Below are 18707 nucleotides of genomic sequence, written 5' to 3' on the forward strand. Positions count from 1 at the left end.
TGCACTGAGCAGGGTGTTTCTGAAAGCAGGCGCAGGAGCCACCGGATCATGACAGATCTAACCCTGGTGTGTCACTTGGCTCTAAGGGTGGTGGCTCTGTTACCTGACTGACAACAAATGTTAATAATACAGTCCAAGAAAGGATATCTGGTATTTTTAAAGTATGTTTTTTCATCACCTTCAAAGCAAAAGTCAGGGCGAGTCCATCGCAATTATATTGTTCACCAAAATGTGAGCCAAGTAGCCAAAAATCTGAGTAACTTTTCTATTCCTGTGGGAATATCTGAGAAGTGGTTTTGTTCCAGGTCCAGGGGATGGTTGTCAAATGTCTTAAAGGAGAGGGACATTTTTCTGAAAGCAGGGAAGTTCAGGGCAGGTGGAGGTGTGTGAAATGTGAGGGGGGGAGGTAGGGAGGATGGATGCTGCCGGTGGGTACCACTATGTCGGCGTTTCAGTTTGGATGGGACTCTCAGTTTCGAAGTGAGTCACCCCAGCGAGCTTCGTTTGGCGGCCACGGGTGATCTCGGAGCATCGTTTCTGTACGACAGCACTTGCGCCCAGGGAGCACGGCCATCGTGCTCCAGCTCGGACCGAGGGCCCAGACCTCGCAGCCGCCGAGGTGGGTGCGTGGCAGACACGGAACCCTCCGCACCCACCGCCCCGGTGCCCTCCGGTCCTGCCCCGCGCTGCCCTGCCCGAGCAGGGAGGTGCTACAGAGGCGGGGGCTGAAGGCAGGACTGGCTCCGTGGTCCTCCCGGCCGCAGCCCCTTCGCCCGGTGCCTCTCTCTGCCCGCCGGCCGCCCTACCGCAGGGGAGGAGGCTTTGGGCGGCGAGAGGAGCGGCGTCTCGGCCGCCACCGGCATCAGCACCGGGCGGTCCGCGGGGAGTCGTGCCGTGCCGGGCAGCGGGTGGCATGGAGTGGGAGCTCAACCTGCTCCTCTACCTGGCGCTCTTCCTCCTCCTCTTGTTGCTGCTGCTGCTGCTGCTCTGCCTGCTCCTCCGGCAGCTGCGGGGCTCGGCGGGCAGCGCCCCCGGCGCCCCCCCGCGCGGCCGCCCGCCGCCGCGGCAGCCCCGGGCTGCGTGTCGGGAGCTGTGAGCCGCCCGTCGCCGCCGCCTCGGGCCGCCCCGCAGGTGAGTCCGCCGCTTCTCCAGGCGGCGAGAAGCAGGGAGGGACGGGGGCTGCCCCGCTTCACCGCGTTCCCTGGGAAGGCACCGGCCGGGCGCGCTCCGCGGCTCCTGCTCTGCCCACTTACGCCACTGAAGCGCTCCCTCCCCGCGGCACCGACCGCCCTCTGGGTGCCCGCTTTCTCTAGAGCGACTTCGTTTGCATCTCAAAATTCAGGTTAAATTTGACGGTGAGCTTGCCTTGCAGCTTTTGCTTTGTAACGAAGTAGAAAACTCCCCTCGGGCTCTCTTTGCAGGAGACATTACTTCAACTTTACTTCTTTGGCATAGAGAGATGAGAATTTGACCTATTAGAGCATTTTTAAGTTTAGTGTTTTCCAATGCAGAAGCAGACAGTCATGTTTTTAAATGACTTCTTTTTTTTTTTAACTTTGACCACATCTAACCCAGTTTTCCTCCTTTTATTCCACAGGAGTTATGCCCACATATGATTAAAATGCTAAGTAGGCTTCACTCCCTACAGGTGGGGACAGACCAAGCAACATCTTACCGCTGATGTCTCCCTGTCCCTGATGTCCCCAGAGACCGCTCTGGCCCCAGCACAGCAGCTGCTGTTCCCCAGGTGTTGCCAGGGGCCGGTGCCCACACGGTGTGGCTGGGGAGCCCTGGGGCATGGTGCTCCCTGCACTGGGCATTGGTGGGGCACAGAGAAAGCAACTCAGCCTCTGGAGCTTTAGGAATCTTGTGCTTGAGGCAGATGCTCTCACAGTGTTGTGTTTGATAGCTCTCTTGTACCATGGCAGCTTTCAGCGAGAGAGCTCAAGCAAGTGTGAGCTCTGTGGTTGTATATGGCCTGTGCCCTGACACAAGTTTTGATCCAGTCATTTATTTCCAAGAGCCTCTCACCATTCCCACATTTAGCAGTACAAAAATCTATGAGAGGAGGAGTTGGGAATGACTTGACAGTTGGAATGGCACATAGATACCTGCTGGGGCCATGAGTCAAAGGGAAGCTGGTTGGTAATGCACTATGATAGGCTTGAGGTTACTGAGCCGTTGGGATGACAACTGACAGAGACCAAAGTGAACCACGTTTGACTTATGCAGGGGCAAGGAGGTTAAGCTCTCAAGAGAGTTTCTGCACCATGGCAAAGGGTGGACATAGATTTGTTCTTCCAGGAAAGACATGTAGAGAAATTAAGGATAGATGCTAACAACTGTGCAGTAAGCTTGGCAAAAAGAAAATATTTCAGAGGTACTATAGAGCTGGTGTTCCTGTTTAAATGCGTGGGGTTTGGGCCTTTTTTTAGGCCACATTAGATGGCAGCAGTTGGGGCAGTTGAACTGCAGAAGAGCAGGCAGCCAGGTCTCCAGCATTGCCACGGGATGTATTTTACAGAGCAGAATGCTGCTAATTCAAACAAGCACCTCTGGGTACATGGTCTGCCTTACGCCTGCTGCACATTTCTCTGTTGCAAGGCAGCACACGGTGGAGATGAGGCCACTGTTAGAGGCCACAGCACCCATTTGATATTCCAGCTCCCCAGCCCTCGCTGCAGTGAATCTCCTTCTGCTCACTGCTAAGTAACTTGTCGTGGGGGGAAGAACCTGTTGAAGGTACAGGCCCACTTCCGAAGGGCATTGGCATTGCTCTGGCTCTTTTTCCCTCTGGCTGGCCCCAGCTTTCCATCACAAACTTTTGAAACCATTACATGCTCTGTGCTTTATGTCAGTCTCTTATTTGCATTATTATGAACCCTGTCATCTCCTATACAGGCTGTCCCAGCACACATTCCTGCTTGCCAAGGAGCCATAACTGGGCCATGCAGGCAGGACCAGCAGCGCTTCCCTGTGCCCAGTGTACTCCTGTGTTGGAAGGGTTTCAGCACACAGGGTGACATGGTCAAATTCAACTTGGCTAAAGGAAACTGTATCTGTCAAACCCTCGCAGAGCGTGTGCACAGGAGAGGGCCAGAGCCTCAATTCTCTCCAGGCCTGCTGTGCCTCCTCCTGGTGCCCCAATTGCCTTTCTGCACTTTGGGTGGGCTTTTTCAAAGTCAAGGGAAGATGATGAGAAAAAAGTACTGTTTAGGTTTCCTTCCTAAGACCCAGTAACCTCCTATCTGTGTGGTTTTCTAATTCTTCCTTTGTGAAAATGGTGAGGATGACTTTAGCCCCATGTCAGTGATTAGAAAGAAGAGTGGCTAATGGCTTTGCTCAATTAATATAAGTAGCCATAGAACTGTGAAGCATATTATAAATGAGCACAAAGAGATCACCTTTATACCCAGCTGACTTTGGAGATTAGTAGCCCTGAAGTATTTCAAATATTGTGAATGGTTGGGGCACTTTTAATAACTTGATTTGCAGAAGCACTTTATATTTACTGTATTACATGAAATAGAGATAATCTGATTTGTATAATGACTCTTCACAAATGTGACTGACAGGGCACAACCTGAGTTACCTTTATTTGGAGAATGGAAACAAAGAGGTTATTTTCCTCTGACATATATGCATTTTTACACCAATGGAATGCAATAAAAAAGGTTTGGGCAGCTACTCAGTTAAACATTTGGAAGTCGAAGGATTATCAGCTCTTTGTTTTGTCTTGTTTTGATACTAGTATTGCATCTAAAACGTCCTAATTGCAGAAATATTGCAGTGCAGGAATAAATACCCTAAACTTCCAATGCAAGTAAGATGAGTGCTCCTTGAAAGTAATCTCCATATTTCAATTCTGTCACCTACAGTGTAATTTGGAAGGACAACCAGGGGGGCTCTTTGATATCACAGACAACAGTGCCATCAAACATGTGCACCATTAAAACTAATTTCCATTTCTTGATACAGATTTTAGGGCACAACCGTGGAGGCAACGCCTTTCCATCCAGTGGTATGGTCACAGGGCAGAAAGTTGAATAGAGCTCAAGCCCTTCTTTGCTGAGGTTATATCTGGTGGTGTTTTTTTTTTTTTCCCTTTTTTTTCTTTTTTTTTCCCAAATGAAGATTAATGCTGCTTGTAGCCCCTGTCTTTTTGCTCAGAGAGGAGGGCAGGCCACCTCATGTGCAAAGAGCACCTGTCCCACTGTCCAGAGCTTTTCTGGGGAGTTTCTCAATTTCCAGTGTTCAACTTCACAAGAGATGTGCATCATTTTGTTTAATGAGTGTTGAGAGACAGAAGTAATCTGAAGGCACTAGAAGATTAGGCAGGTGAATCATCTTGGGAACATGTAAACAAATAAACTGGAGGGTGAGAGAAATACAAGATGTGATCATTAGTAATAAATTAATGATGACTTTGCAAAGCAGCGGAAGTGTCCTGTGTGTTGCTGAGCTGCACAGGCACAGCTGTCATGTCCTAGGAGGGGGTAAGGTCTCTTTTCTGTTCAGCCCTAGGCTGCTGGGCGCTGCCAGAGCACCTCATTACTAGGCTGTTGTTTATTACCAAAGGGAATTCAGATAAGAGCAATTAAATGCCTTTGGGAAAATTAGAAAGAGAGAATAAAATAGTTAAATATTTATGCTTTTGTTAGCTGGCAGCTATAAGGGAATACAATCATCTGCAAATACTTGAAATATATAAACACTGAGGAAGAAGATGACTTATTTAGCATAATCTATAACTAGGCATAATGACACAGACTATAGATAGGGACTAGTAGAACCAATAGCAGGAAAAAGCACTTGATGATGAGGTGTGTTAAGTGAAGACATTCTCCCAAGGAAAACACACAAAGCTCAGTGATTGTATGTTGAAAACTAGACACTGTACAAGACTGTATATAGCTGTGTTTTTATGAAGATACAATCTTTTACAACTATGTAATCAGACCTTTTCCCATCTCTAGATTAAAAGATACAAAGGTTCAGTGGACCCAAATAGTTTCTGGCGAGACCTGCAGAATTATGCCAGGAATGTCCTATTCAGCATTTGCAAATACTCTAAAACAAATACAACAACTTATTTATTTTTCTGGTGGTTAATTTGATATGAGTATTTTCACAGTGACAAGTAGTGTAGCTCTGCTTGCAGCCGCAGCTGTGCAAGACCTGCTCAGTAGCTTTAACTTTTCAGCATTCCTGAGAAACTCTTTATTCTATTGCTTTCCTTCAAATGTCATTGCATGTCTCAAATTTCACTTTAAAAAAACCACCTCTGTGGAGGGCTGTCAAAACTCTGATGGTCATTTAAGATCTGTTTTGAGGTGCCTTGGTGTGACTTCAGCCAAACAGATTTTCCATCCAGGTGTGCTGGCACATCTGAGCTTGCTGCCGTGACTGGTGTCACGCTCAGAAAACTTGGTGCTAGTTTGAGAGTCTCAACTCCTGGATTTGGGTGGTTGGATACAAATCTGTTTCCATTTTCAGAGAGCTCACTAGATCCCATGATAGAAGGGAGAAGTTTGAAAGGGGAGAAGGTAGTTAATCAAGGTCTTGCAGTTGCATCCTACTCCTTGCACAGAAAGACCTGATCCTTTTTTCTCAGCTGGAAAAGACTCTGAATGCACAAAGCTTTCAGAATATGATGGGCCATCTGAAGTAGCCATCACAAATCCATATGTTATATATTTTCAGTGTGACTTCTAGTGAAATTCAGCAGCATATGCTTTGGGTCACTTCTCTCTGAAAATGCATGTACTTTATTTTTTTTATTTCAGAAAAATGAACTTATTCAGAATAGAGCATGTCAATAACAATGATCTTAAAATGATATTCCACTTTTTGTTTGTTTTTAAATAATCAAGGATAAAATGTATGCCATCAGTCTGCTTAGTTTATTACTTCTGTCTCCGTGTGTTTTTTAGAAATTAGTTTTGTACTCTTTTTCTGAACCTGTCTTGACAGAAATCACACTCTGCAAAAGGGTTAAAAGACCGAGTCCCTGCTTGCTAAAGATATCAGATGATAAACGAATTACTTTTCTTCCAGTGCTTGTACACAAGGCTTTATTAATCTCTATGATAGTGAATGACACTTCTGCTCTTCCAAGAAGATTCAACATCATGTTTTCAATATCTTTAAATGCTGAATTAACTGGAAGTCTACTGTGATCACCAAGGCGTACTCACACCTATTTAACACCTGGAAACTGGTGTGTGCTAGCATGCATGTCCTGCTGAACACTAAACCTCACTTTCCTTGCTGTAAATATTATTTTCCTTATGCTTATGTTTTCAAGAGCAGTTAGTGAAATACCTCCTAACACAACCTCTCTCTCCTGACCACTGCAATGGGGTGACCAAAAGCTTGGTCTGTTCCCATGCCAAAAAGGGATGCTCTGTTTAAGGTAAATGGATGTACAGTAAAAAGCGCTCTGCCTCTGATATCATTTTCAGGAGCTCAGCCAGAAGAGAGAATATGAACTGGAAAGGTTGTTAAAAGATGATAATAGCAAATATGAGGGCTTCCTTCACTGTCTGTGTCCTATAACCTGCTTGGTGCTTTGGGCAGGTCTCATCCAAGGGTCTTTCTCTCATCTTTAGGTTTTCATGGCCCCAGGCTGTGTCTGACTCAGGACATGAGTGTCCCCTGTTTAGACTTGGCCCTGTATATGCTGAAACGGTATGAATTGTTGAATTGGGGTGAGAGATGCGTGCCACGTGAGCCATGCCCACTGTGCTGGGAGGCCACCTTCTTCCAGTACCTCGGCAGTCATGCAAAGGATGCTTAATGATCTTCCCAGGGTGCAGGCAATCCTCCAAGCCACAGTGACTAAAAGCAATGAACCTTATTTTGGTTTGTTAAACTGGAGCTGTTAGTGCAAGGCAGCGGTGGAGGCTGTATCCAAGGGAAACTCTAGCACTAGGGCGAGACATTTCTGGTATTCACACTCTTATATTTTTTCATTTTGAACTTAGGTTTTATTTGCCCTCTTTCCAAATGAAGTGAGTCTTCACATGCCTGGGCATCCTTCATACCAGTTAATGCTACTGCGAGCTGTTTCCTAATCAGTGTTATCAAGATATCAGAATTTAATGATCAATGTGCCTGATAATATAGTACAAGTCCTATTTTTGCAATTGATACAGTACTAATTTTTGTAGATAATTTTAAAGCATGTCAGCTATGTCATAATGTTTGCACAAAGTGATTCATAACACACAATAGAACAAGATTTAAAAAAAAAAAAGAGAAATATAATGTTAAAAATTAATTCCATAGCTTGGCTGCAATATCTGTGTACTGACCTGAAAGCACAGAATGACCTAGAGTTTTTCTTCTTATTCTATCAAATACCTGTAGAAAAGAATTATCCATTGTTTCTGACCTTAATACTGTCCCCTTAATAGTGTTTTTGGTACCCAGTTAATGATTCAAAAAACCAATTTGGATTGTCCAAGTGTCTTGTAGCAGCTGATGTGGGACAAGTCATTACTAGAAAGAGTGTGATGGATGTAAACTTAAAACCAGACCTGGTGCCTGCACACACATGCTGCTGTTTCTCCTGCGTGTGATTAGCAGGAAAGATTTTCAGCAATACCAGGGCAGGACGTAAAAGGAGCCGTAGAGAATTGGTTTCCTAAAGCTTTACAGAGTCTGTGAGCTGCACTGTAGCTGGTCATCTGTGCACGCCTTATTAAAATTTATGCTGCATTAAGGAGACTGTCAAGAGGCAACTCTTTGTCTTAAAGAATAGTAATGAAGTTTTCAAAGGTGTCCATTCTTTTGCAAAAGATCATCTATCTTTGGTAGAACAGGTTTTCCTGGGGCTTTGATTGATTGCTGAAGACAAGTTTAGCTGTTCTGCTTGGGCAGAAAGGCTCACTGGTGTATACTTTTCCTCTTTTGTTTTCTCTTTCTTTGGAGTGATTGATGTACTCAAACCAGTCCTTTATTCGTGACATGAATGCCGCGTAACATCAGACATGTGATGAAAACTCAATATTCTCATGTTGAAACTGAAAAAAGCCTCCCAAAACCCAGCCCAGACCTTCATATGATGACAGTGCTGCCAGCTTGCTGACTCTTGGGGATAGCCCAGGACTGCTTCTGGGAGCCCTGTGGGATGCTGCTGGCCAGCCTGGTGGGAGGAGGCCCTGGGGGGAGCCAGGGGTCTGCAGGAGGTGGAAGCGAGTAGGATGAGATACAGGTGTTGTCAGTAGAGAGAAGGGGAGGGGAGGTGGCTCATTTACTTGCACGGGAGGGTGGAAGCTGAGATGTTAAGAGGAGTGGGACAGCTATCTCTATCTTGGAGAGAGATGTGAGGACTTGGGATTGGTCTCACAGGTCTTGCCTGCTGACCTGGGCAGCAGTGATGTCCTCTGCAGTGCTTTGGTGTGTGTCTGCAGAGAGGAGCAGGTAATGACGCAGGGAGATCCAGGAAAAGCAGGTGGCATGTAGATGTATTTTGTTATACTTGATTTCTGGTTAATAGAAGAGAGCAGAGCTCTTGTATGGTGAGGTACTGCTATGGAGTAAAGGGCAATGTGTTTGTGCTTTTCTTTGTATGCTTCAGCCAAATGATTTCTAGGAAAATAGTGAGGTTTTACAAGGCATTAGATATTGAGACCTCTCTTGCTCTCCTTTGTCAGATCTGGGCATGAGACAGACTTCGGGGGTGTGCAGGAGACTTGCTGCCTTCATCTTCAGCTCCAGACCCTCAAAGAGGCATCAGCCACTGCAAACCAGGCGTGGGAAGAGAGGCCCTCAACACCTGTGTTTAGCAGGGGCACCCCAAGTCAGCACATGGGGAGATATGCAGCACTTCTGTAGGAGTATTGGTGTCAGTACAGAGTTTTTCTGTTTGGCTGCATGGACAGTTCAGCACGCTCCTGCCAGAGGCAGGCACGTCTTGCCTTAGCATGAGGTGCCGCCTTTTATTTAAAACTAGAGAGAAAAGAGAGCATGTCTTTGTGGTCTTTTTGTAAGCCTCTAATGAAATGATCTAGTTGAGAGTGACTTATGGTAACTCATCAGTAGCTGAAGTAAACCACTTCTGTGTTAAAGTGCGGTTTGGTTAAAGTAGAAGTCTTTAAGTTTTGTAGCTCTGTTTTACTGAAGTCTGCTTTAACTGACCTGTCTGTATCTGTTGCCCTGAATCAAGTGTGAAATCCCTGAGACTCCTCAGCTGTCAAAAGATTATGGATATTTAGCGGAGGAGTTAGAGGTCTGCAATACATTATTGTGCAAAGAATAAGCAAAACGATGATTCATCACTGCTTTCCACCAGCTCTGCATCCCCATAACTTACTCAGACTTAGGTGATCTCACTCACCCTGCACAAGGCTGAAAAAGCTGGGAGGGTAATGTGCTGCACCTGGTCTGTGTGTGCACTGTTCCTCTTCAGCCAGCTGCCGTGCGTGTTTGGCAAAACCATGCTCCCCAAATTCCTCAGCTGGGAAATGGCGGTATAAACTGGCTCTGAGCATGCAGGCCTACCAGCAGGGATGCAATGCAAGCCACCAGTGAGGATCACCAGTGTGGAGCTCATGTGCCTTCCAAAACTGAGCATGGGCTGAAGTGATCCACCTGCCTTGAGCCCCTTGGTGGCTGAAGCCAAAATGCTGATTCCCTGGAGCCAAATCTGAACGGGCTCAGAGCTACGTCTGCATGCACAGGTTGCCTAAATGCTGGTCAGAAACCCAAAAGACTGCCAGAAAGTGTGTTATAATACTAGGCAAACAAAGCTTGTAATTTGATCTTTGGGGAAGGTGCCGCATTTTTCCCTCTTGTCCTGTTGCTGTGTGAATAGCAGATGAGGCTGCTGAGAGGGAAAGGAGTGTCTACCACGGCACAGGCTTGTTTTGCCACATGGGTGGTGGGTTACTAGGAGATGCATTAGGGAAATTTGCTTAATGAACCCATGGAAGTCCCTCCCCATTTGATAGCAAGTTGCTGGCTTTTACTGGTAGCACTAAGTCCCCAAACAAATTCCCTTTTCAACCTTCTCTTTCTGCTACCAGCCCCATATGCTATGGCAGGCTCTGTGGAAAACCTGAAGGTGACAACATTTTAGAAAGTAGAAGACCTCAAGTATTAACAAATGCTTGTGACAGAGCAAAGCTGTTTGATGTGAGAAGATGTGTAATAGACTGACCTGCTTGCTTGTCTCAGCCTGCACTTCTGAGAAACAAAGTATTACTTGAGAGCTGTAGAAATACTTCAGCTTTTAAGGTAAATGCATAATTCTGGAACTAGGCAATGTTAATTTAAAGAGAAAGTAAATTTAAAATAGTATTTCTTTTTAATCTAGTATCTCCAGTTTAGTCCAGTCATTTGCGAATAGTATGTATGACTGGATTTCTCATTCACCATTTAAAGCCGTTTTGCTTAACGGTTTTTGCACATGTCAGATTGCGAAAGGTTTGCTTGGCTGAAATCTACTTTGACAGTACAGACAGTTCACTGTTGTGAAAATCCTTCTCTCCCCTTTCCTTTGAAGGGAGTTATTTGAATGCAGCTCTTTTCAGTGCTAGTGCAGAGGGAAAAATGAAGCACTTATGAATTGTGATGGTTTTGGTTGCAGTCTGTACTGAAGTAACCTGACTGATGTAGAGGTTTACTGTTTTCTCCTTATTTGTTCATCACTACTGTAGCATTTGCTAGTATGCAGTTTCTCAGGCATGAAATCTGTTTCCTCAATATACAACATGTAAGCCAAACTTAAATGCCAAGCCTTATTATGGACTGATGACAAAAAATCATAAACCTTGGGACCTTTTATTTTTTCCTCTGTTCCGTTTGTATTGGTCCCATTTCCAGCTCAGAAATTAGCTTTCCTGTGCTGAAGACGAACTCTCGGCATGATATTGTCTATCAGTACGAAGCATTTTACTCAGTAATTATTATCAGTTTTATACTGAAAAGAGCAGTGTTAGCAGGGGATCTGCCGACAGCTGCTGGGAATGCTGAATAAACAAAAGTATTCTGGGATCAAATACTAGGATATATAGGGGATAATGTAGGTAAACAAAGCCCTTTTTTTTCCCCAACACCAGAGTTGTTTCCTTTAGCTTTCTACAAATAATGGCAAACCCATGGTATTTCTATGTGTGAACCCATAATTCAGATGCAGCAGGATGGCATCTGGTAAATCTTTTGACACTTCGGGGGGGCATGCAGGGGAAAAGGAAGCAAAGAGCAGGTTTATGATAAAAACCGACAAAGCTGAACCTGTCTGATCACCCCATGAACTCCTGGAATAAACTTTCACCGTGTGTCAGTGTTTTTGAGGACTCTTATGTACCATCTCTGTTATTCCTCCCTGGTTTAGCACAGTCTCCATGTGCATCCACAGAAGAGGGTTTGGGGAGATGTCGTCTGTCCTTGCAGCAATTCCCAGGCAGTGCCACTAGATGTCCCGTTTTCTATAAGGTTTATGTTGCTTTCAACATCACTGGTACTTTGAAATATGGGAGGGGATTTCAATAAGTCAGCATTTGTATTATTCATGTTTTCACTTCCCCTCTGAGTGTTACTGTAGCTATTTTTGAAAAATTTTCTGCTAAGAGTGGTTTAACTAAAATTCCTACAGGGGCTGAAACTGCAAATGTGGATCTGACAAGACATGAGCATCCTTCTCTGTCTCTGTATTCAACAGAATGACTTGTGATAACTCGGTTTTGAATTGCTGTATAGCAGTGTGTCTATAGCAGGATGTATCTCTCTAATGAAATCCCTGTACAAAACCCAAGCTCTTTGCCCTGTAACTACTAACAGTGGGAGGTATCCAGCATAAGCTACTACTTTGTGGGTTCGTTTGATTTTAAAATAATTTTGAGGCAAAGCTATCCATGAATTGTGCTGTGTCTTGCATCTATGTGCAGGTCTGAGCAGAGTGTGCCTCTCTGCAGCAGTATATGAATTATATTGTGAAATGCCACCAGTGTTCATCCAGATGGTGACATTCACCATCAACTCTGTGCAGATTATATACACTAGGGCTCCAAAACTGGGCAGGCACAATTAATACAGGTTTCTGGCCTCCAGATCCCAAAGGTCTGTTCTTGATCTTGCTGTAAGTCCAGGGAAGCTTGTCCGGAGAGCCCCTGTAGCGAGTACCAAAGGTGTCTTTGTGGCTCTGGCCCACAGAGCTGTTGTGTGGGCAGGAGGGGTGCTGCTTGCTCTTAATGACTGTGCAGATGGAGGCTGGTGTTGCTGTGAAGTTTGTGGGTTTTCTGATTTCCTCCTGTGGTTAGCTACGCGTTTCCAGGACATAGAGCCGCTTGCCTTGCTTTGCTCAACCTTGCTGCGTTGCCTCTTAACACAGCCATTCAGCCAAGTGAACACTTGCAATAGAGAAAGGGAACTCCTAATTAGCCATAAATATTTATTTATTTCAGCTGAAGGAAAAAAGGTAATTTATGTCTGCAGCTGTCTTTGACCAATAATAAAACACTAGGAAGCAAATATGTTAGGCATTAACAGAACAAAATGCACCTGCTCATCTTTCATAGTTGGGATGAAAAGTTTAAGTGTGCTGATTTGCCTAGTGCCATTGCACAGATGTGAATGTGCCACCTTTTTCCACAGCTCACAGTGCAACTTGCCTAGCTGTATAGATGATATAATGTCTTGCTAGAGAAAATCAGGGGCACTGCTCTTCAGGTTCATTCAATAATTACTGCAGTTATTTTTGATGATACTATGTGATCTGCAGTTCTAGCTGTACATGGGCTCTCTTTAATGCCTGATTCTGGATAGTGCTGGACATTTCTGGCTCCTGCTGCTATTTATTCTATACAACAGTTGTCAGGATTGTGCCCCAAGGCTTTTTTCTTTAATGAAGTTTTTGCTAGAGTCATCTTTATTGTGGCTTTTGAAATTACTGCTGTCCGAGTAATTGAACAGTCCCACTGTTCGGATTTCCTAACACCTTGCTCTGCAGGTAGTGCCTTGAAGTCAATGATATAAGTGGCATTTCAGCAAAGTGTATCAGTTGAGCATTTTATAATATAAATTCAGATGATCCTTTCTTAATACCTGTACCTGACTTGCTCACTAACTGACAAACCTAGTAAATGGGTGGAGTTCCTACAAAACACATGGAAGTGTTTTTGAAAATACCTGTCTGGTGTTTGAAGGGCAAAACTGGGGCTGTTACAGTGGGCACTACATAATATGGAAGAGAAGGTTCTTGCTCTTGAAGATGTTGAGTATGAGAAGCAGAAAACAAAGGATTTACAACTAGGTTAAAACATTAGAAGAAATGCTTTGCCATGCTAATGATGGAGAAGGTGACTGAAGTGTGGAGACAGGAGTGGGAAAGCCAGCTAAACTACAGAAGTAGTTAAAATGTGGGACTGTCTTAATTTATCACCAGACTATCCAGGGTTACTACCAATGGCTGCTCTTTCCTTTGGCTATTAATAAGTGAGAGTTAGAAGATGATCACACTTAGAGCACCATACTTTTACTTCTTTTTGTCTTGAGCAGAGTTTGGTGATCTTTGTAAAAGAGCAGCCAGTGAACCAGAGAAGCCTTGTGGCAGCTAGGGTACCAGCATGCAGTTTGTGGGCCAAGTGCCTGCTCTGTGTTAAAATTTTTCATTCGTCTGGAAGTCTGCTATAGGAGAGCCTGCTGCTGCAGATCCTGCCTCAGCCAGTGGGACTGACAGGGTTGGAGGGATCAGGACAGGGATTTCTTCCCTTTTCCTCAGTCTGATCAGTCCAGAGCTGGGAGATGTGCAGTTATATAGGACTAAGATTTACCAGACAAAAAACCCCTGTGTGTCAAACCTTTAGTGCTCTTGAGCTTCAGTTTTGCTTATCTCCTGCTACAAGTACAGGCAAATATGCAAGAAGATAGTGAGGTTCAGATATTTCTCTTTTTTTAATTCTGAGAACATGATTTGGCTGGCTCAGTCAAGGCATCTCATTCCTCCTCAACTCCATGTGGTCATTCATGTATTTGCATGTTTGCTTTTTTGAGCAATGACCTCCAGACTTGAAAGGCAATAGCAATTTTACTTGTAGGGTTTTGATTACCTGGAACATGAACAAGCAAATGATGTTGCAAGCAAGCCATGAGAAGTCATTCAAACCACTGACTGGAAATAGATGCAACAAACTCCTTTGAAATAAACAAAACTGCAGTTTGCACCAGGATGTAATTTGTTACTGTGTTCCTACACCCTAACCTGTCTCTAGTTTACCTAAAACTCTGCCATGGTTACTGCTGTTGGAAGTTGTTGGTGTGCTCAGTTAATCATTCTGTGCTTGAAAATGCAAATTACGGTTAAAAAAACTCCACCAAAATTCTCTGAGATGCAGAGGCACTGAGGCTTTTTAGAGGAATGTTACCACAGGCATTTTTTCCGGAACTAATAGCTTATTTTCAGACAAACAGCTAGTTTAGGAAGAATAGAAATATTCTATCATGCAGCCAGCTCTTATAAACATGATGGGAAGGAGAAGTTTAAATTACTGGCAATATTGACTACACATACAATCTTGCCATAAGTCCATTATGTTTGCTGCCTTACTTTGCTAAAACTTTGACCCCTTGAATCATATTATCACCTGGAAACCTCACCTTTACTTGAAACAAACACAACCCCCTGAATACCCAGCATTTGTGGCTATATAGAAAGGAATTGACAAGATGATTCAGAGAATTAGGAAAGAATTGCACATCACACTACTTGCAACCTAGTCCTATTTTTCAACAGGAGGGTCAGTGATCCATGGAGGAAAAAAAGACTCGTGCCTGGCAATGATTGAGGTGGAAACAGGAGAATAATAAGAAAAGCCATTTAAAAGTGTCTTTGATGATGATGATTTCTTCTTTTTTTTTTTTTTTTTAAGAAGAGGATTGGGATTTAGACTGTGATAGGCCACTCAGCCTTTTGTGAGAGCAAGCAAGAGAAAGTCTATGGAACTTTGTCCTACACAGGACTACACCTAAAAGTCTCATCTTTGCGTGCCTTTGTCCATGCATAAACCTTTGAGTGACTCGCTCACCTTTTAAAGTTTCAAAATTAACTAAAGAAATGGAGCATTTTAAATCTAGTGTGTCTGTGTCTGGGCATGGAGTAGCAGTGACTTATCAGGAGCAATTAAAACAATTGAAAACTTCGCTTATGTGCTGCTGTTTCAGGTAAATTTGTCCTAGTTCAGGTGTCAAAGCATATTGTAGAAACCAGGAAAGAGGCTTTAGAGGTCTTGAGTTCATGGCGAAAAATGTTTCTTGTGTTTACAGGAGCACTAAGCATCCAGTGCCAGGGGAATATACAAGAAGTTATGGAACGAAAGAATGGAAGTAAGTTAAGTTCCAGACAAATTATTAAAGCTCCATAAGACACAAGTGCCTCCTGATAAAACCGTTATCTAGGTGGCTGCACCTGGTCTGCAATCGAAGCACTCTGTTATACATGGTTTTGATTAATAGTGGCTTGGAAGATTGAGATCAACATGTTTTAGAAACCTAATGAAAGACTGAAGAGAAAACAAGTTCATTTTGGCTTTGTTTAGTTTTGCCTCCAGACTTGTTTCCTCATAATGAAACTAAAATTTTATGGGCCTGTTTCTGCTCCTACTTAACAGGAGTCAAGGTTAGTGCCGCATCTTAGCCCAGCACCTTTAAAATAATTTATGGATTCTTTTTTCGATGTCAGTGAATACGTAAACCAAGGAGGCCGTTTTCAGTGACACTGGGGCTCTTCAGCAGAGTAAAGAGAAAAAGAATAGAGCAGTACAAGTCAGTAGCTTGTGACTTGAAACCTGGGTTCAGTTACCTACCACTGTCTGTGACGTTAGGGAAACCACTGAGCCTCAGCTTACCTTTATTCTCACTTGAAAATGAAGATAATAGTGCTCCTGTATCTCAAGACTGTCATGGGAATGCTAATGGTAGGTCCTTTGAGGAGAAAGAGGTCTTGTTACAGGACCCCCGTTAGAAGCATTTGATAATAACAAATGCAAGAGCCAAACTTCAGTGACATTATGCCAGTTGATTTCAGCAAAAGTGATTCTTATTTCTATTCTCCGCAGAGAGGGAGACTACCACTCGTGGATGATTTGTATTTTCTTCTCTTAGATTCTTCTAATTTCCATTAAGCTAGACCTCCAGCAAACAGAATTGAGTCTTTTTCTCTCTGCTCCTCTTTCCTAAGTAGAACTAATGGCCTAGCTGATTAAGGGAAATAGATTTTTGAACTTGCATTGATTACTCTTGATAGTTACTTAGTGTTGTTTCAGAGGTTTGTGATGACTCTTACATTCTTTATGCAATGCTTAAAGTTTGTGGATTTGGAATAAGACAAGTGTTCTGCTATTATTGATGGGCTGTCCCCTTGTAGACCCTCACTGTGTGGAGATGTTTAGAGCAAAAAGCCTATGCGATCTGCCTGAGATAAAGTGTAGTGCAGAGCATCCAGAAATACAGAAATGTAATACCTAAGCACCTGGCTTTTTTTCTTTCCCTTTGTCCTTGAGGAGGAGTCCATCTCACTTGTCATCGGGGATGGCATTTCTGTTTCTCAGGAAGAACTGGGCACCTGGAGATCAAGCCTTGCCTTAGCGTAATGCTGCAGAGCTGTCCTGGTAATCAAGATTAACATTCAGGGGCGGAGGCAAGTACTGGAATCTGGCTCCAAGTGATGTATCTTTTCTTGAATTCAGATTGTTGCAGTGATACCCATATCAGATCCTTGTGATAAGTCTTTCTGTAAAGACAGTTTCAAAGAAACCTGTACCTCCTCTGAATAAAGGAAAATAAAATATTTTTCCAGTAAGATGAATTCAGCTGCCTGATGCCATAACTGGTGTGAATGCTCTTAGCTCCTGTTAACCTTTTCACATTGTACTGGTGTCCCCAGAGAAATCAAGAATCTGACAGAGCACTGCTTTGTAATGGACTGTGGGTTAGAAGTAATGAATCACTTACAGGAAGTTGTCTTTGCTGGAATATAAATCATTATTTAGTCTCCAAAGCAAGTCTCAAAGTGCTTTAAAAAAAAATAATTAAAAAAAATCTTCTATTTTGTACTCTTAGCAGGTCCTTCAGCAGCTCCCTGATGTTGGCACAGGCAGCATGGAAAGAATTTTCTAAACTTTCTGTCAGTATTAAAACCTGAACTTTTTATCCTGTCTGTAAACCAGTATTACCCTCCCTTCTGTCCAGTTTTAATAGTGTTATTGTTTAGCCTTTGCATTGTACCTTCCAGCCACAGCACTGGAGTACAGCACAAAGCTCGCTCCATTTGTGCCAAGAGCTGAACTGTTTCTGTGCTCATGTTAGAAAGGAGGAAATGAGGCACTGAGAAATGGCCATCCGTTGGCACCTGCTCTGGAACAGGACCCATTTCTTCTTGTGAGTGTTAATCAAAGCATGAGCTTGAAATTGCTCTTTTTTTTAGCCTCCCTCACCTTTGCTTCTGAGTTGTGGTTCATCAAACAATTTTGACTGTTTCACTTCCAAAGTGACATTAAAGTGTGGAGAAGTGTTTAAGACTGATCTTCAGTTATAACTTCATAATGAAACTGTCTGCTCTATGAAATTTTCCAAGCCTGAAAATCTCCTTTGGTAAGCCTATTGCACTTCAGTTCCTTGACAATAGGCTTTTAAAATATTTTACAATGGGACATTTTTTTTAAGAGAAAATATTTTAACTAGGACACTAACTGTCCTTGGGCTTTCTGTATCATATGAAAGGGGCTCTGATGTGATTACTGTGCTACAACTCTGTTAGATAAATTGAAGGACCTTTCCCTTTTCAGCAGCTATTGGATACATATCAGAAGCAAACTTTCCTTTAATACGGGCTTTGCTCTTTTTTTCTGTTCTGTGATGCACTTAAAGATAGCTATGTAGTGTCACATAATAGCTCAGAAATAATATTGGTAGCAAAATGATGTATAGTGCTTTTGGGCAGGAGATGAGGACACACTGGAAGACTGTCTTGATATAGCAAACCATCCATCTTTTTATTTGTTTATATTTTAAAAAATACAAGTCGCTGGTCTTTCTAGCAGCTTATTCTTGACAGCAACTGCAAGAACTGCTTTTGTACTAACTTTTCATCATTGAATGTTTTTGTATTTTTTCTGGGAAAAAACCACACAGGTGCATTTTGGTGCTACAACCAGTCTTCAAAAACATTTTCCAGCCCCTTATTAGAAACTCTGTAACAAGTTAATTATGTCACATATCTAATGATTGTTCTATGCAGTCTTTGCCTCCCTTCTACAACTGTGCTGACTATTGTGTAACTGTGATGTGATGGAGATTTTGGACTTCATACTGTGTTCAGTGCTCAAGAAAATTTTGCTTGCTTTTTTATTTTGAATAAATGTTTCTAGACCATACCTGAATTTTATCCAGAAGTGAGGTTTACTGAGATCAGGCTTCTTTGGGTAGCATGTGCATACTGGTTTTGTCCTATGTAACATGCAATTTAGGCCGAGAGGTGCAGGTTACACTGGGGTTTTGGACTTTTAAAAAGTAAAACAATATACAGAGCAATAACTTGGAAGAACAAAAGGTGGCTTTTGGAGCACTTCTTTGGGAGGCAACAAAACCCATGTTCTCCCACAAGTAAAGAAGTGTGTGATAAATGAAGATGGTCCCCATGATACTCTTCCTTTCTTCTCTTCTGGCTCTTCCTCTGCAGGAAGATGCTGTGAAGCCCCTGAAGCAGG

General features: G+C 43.3%; 1 protein-coding gene across 1 annotated transcript in view; it reads left to right on the forward strand.

The window, feature by feature from the left end:
- ANXA5 (annexin A5) overlaps positions 1-18707 on the forward strand; it is a 53213-nt gene that overhangs the window by 7884 nt on the left and 26622 nt on the right. The window lies entirely within an intron of this gene.

This window comes from Patagioenas fasciata, chromosome 4 (genome assembly GCF_037038585.1).
Source record: "Patagioenas fasciata isolate bPatFas1 chromosome 4, bPatFas1.hap1, whole genome shotgun sequence".
Lineage (NCBI taxonomy): Eukaryota > Metazoa > Chordata > Aves > Columbiformes > Columbidae > Patagioenas > Patagioenas fasciata.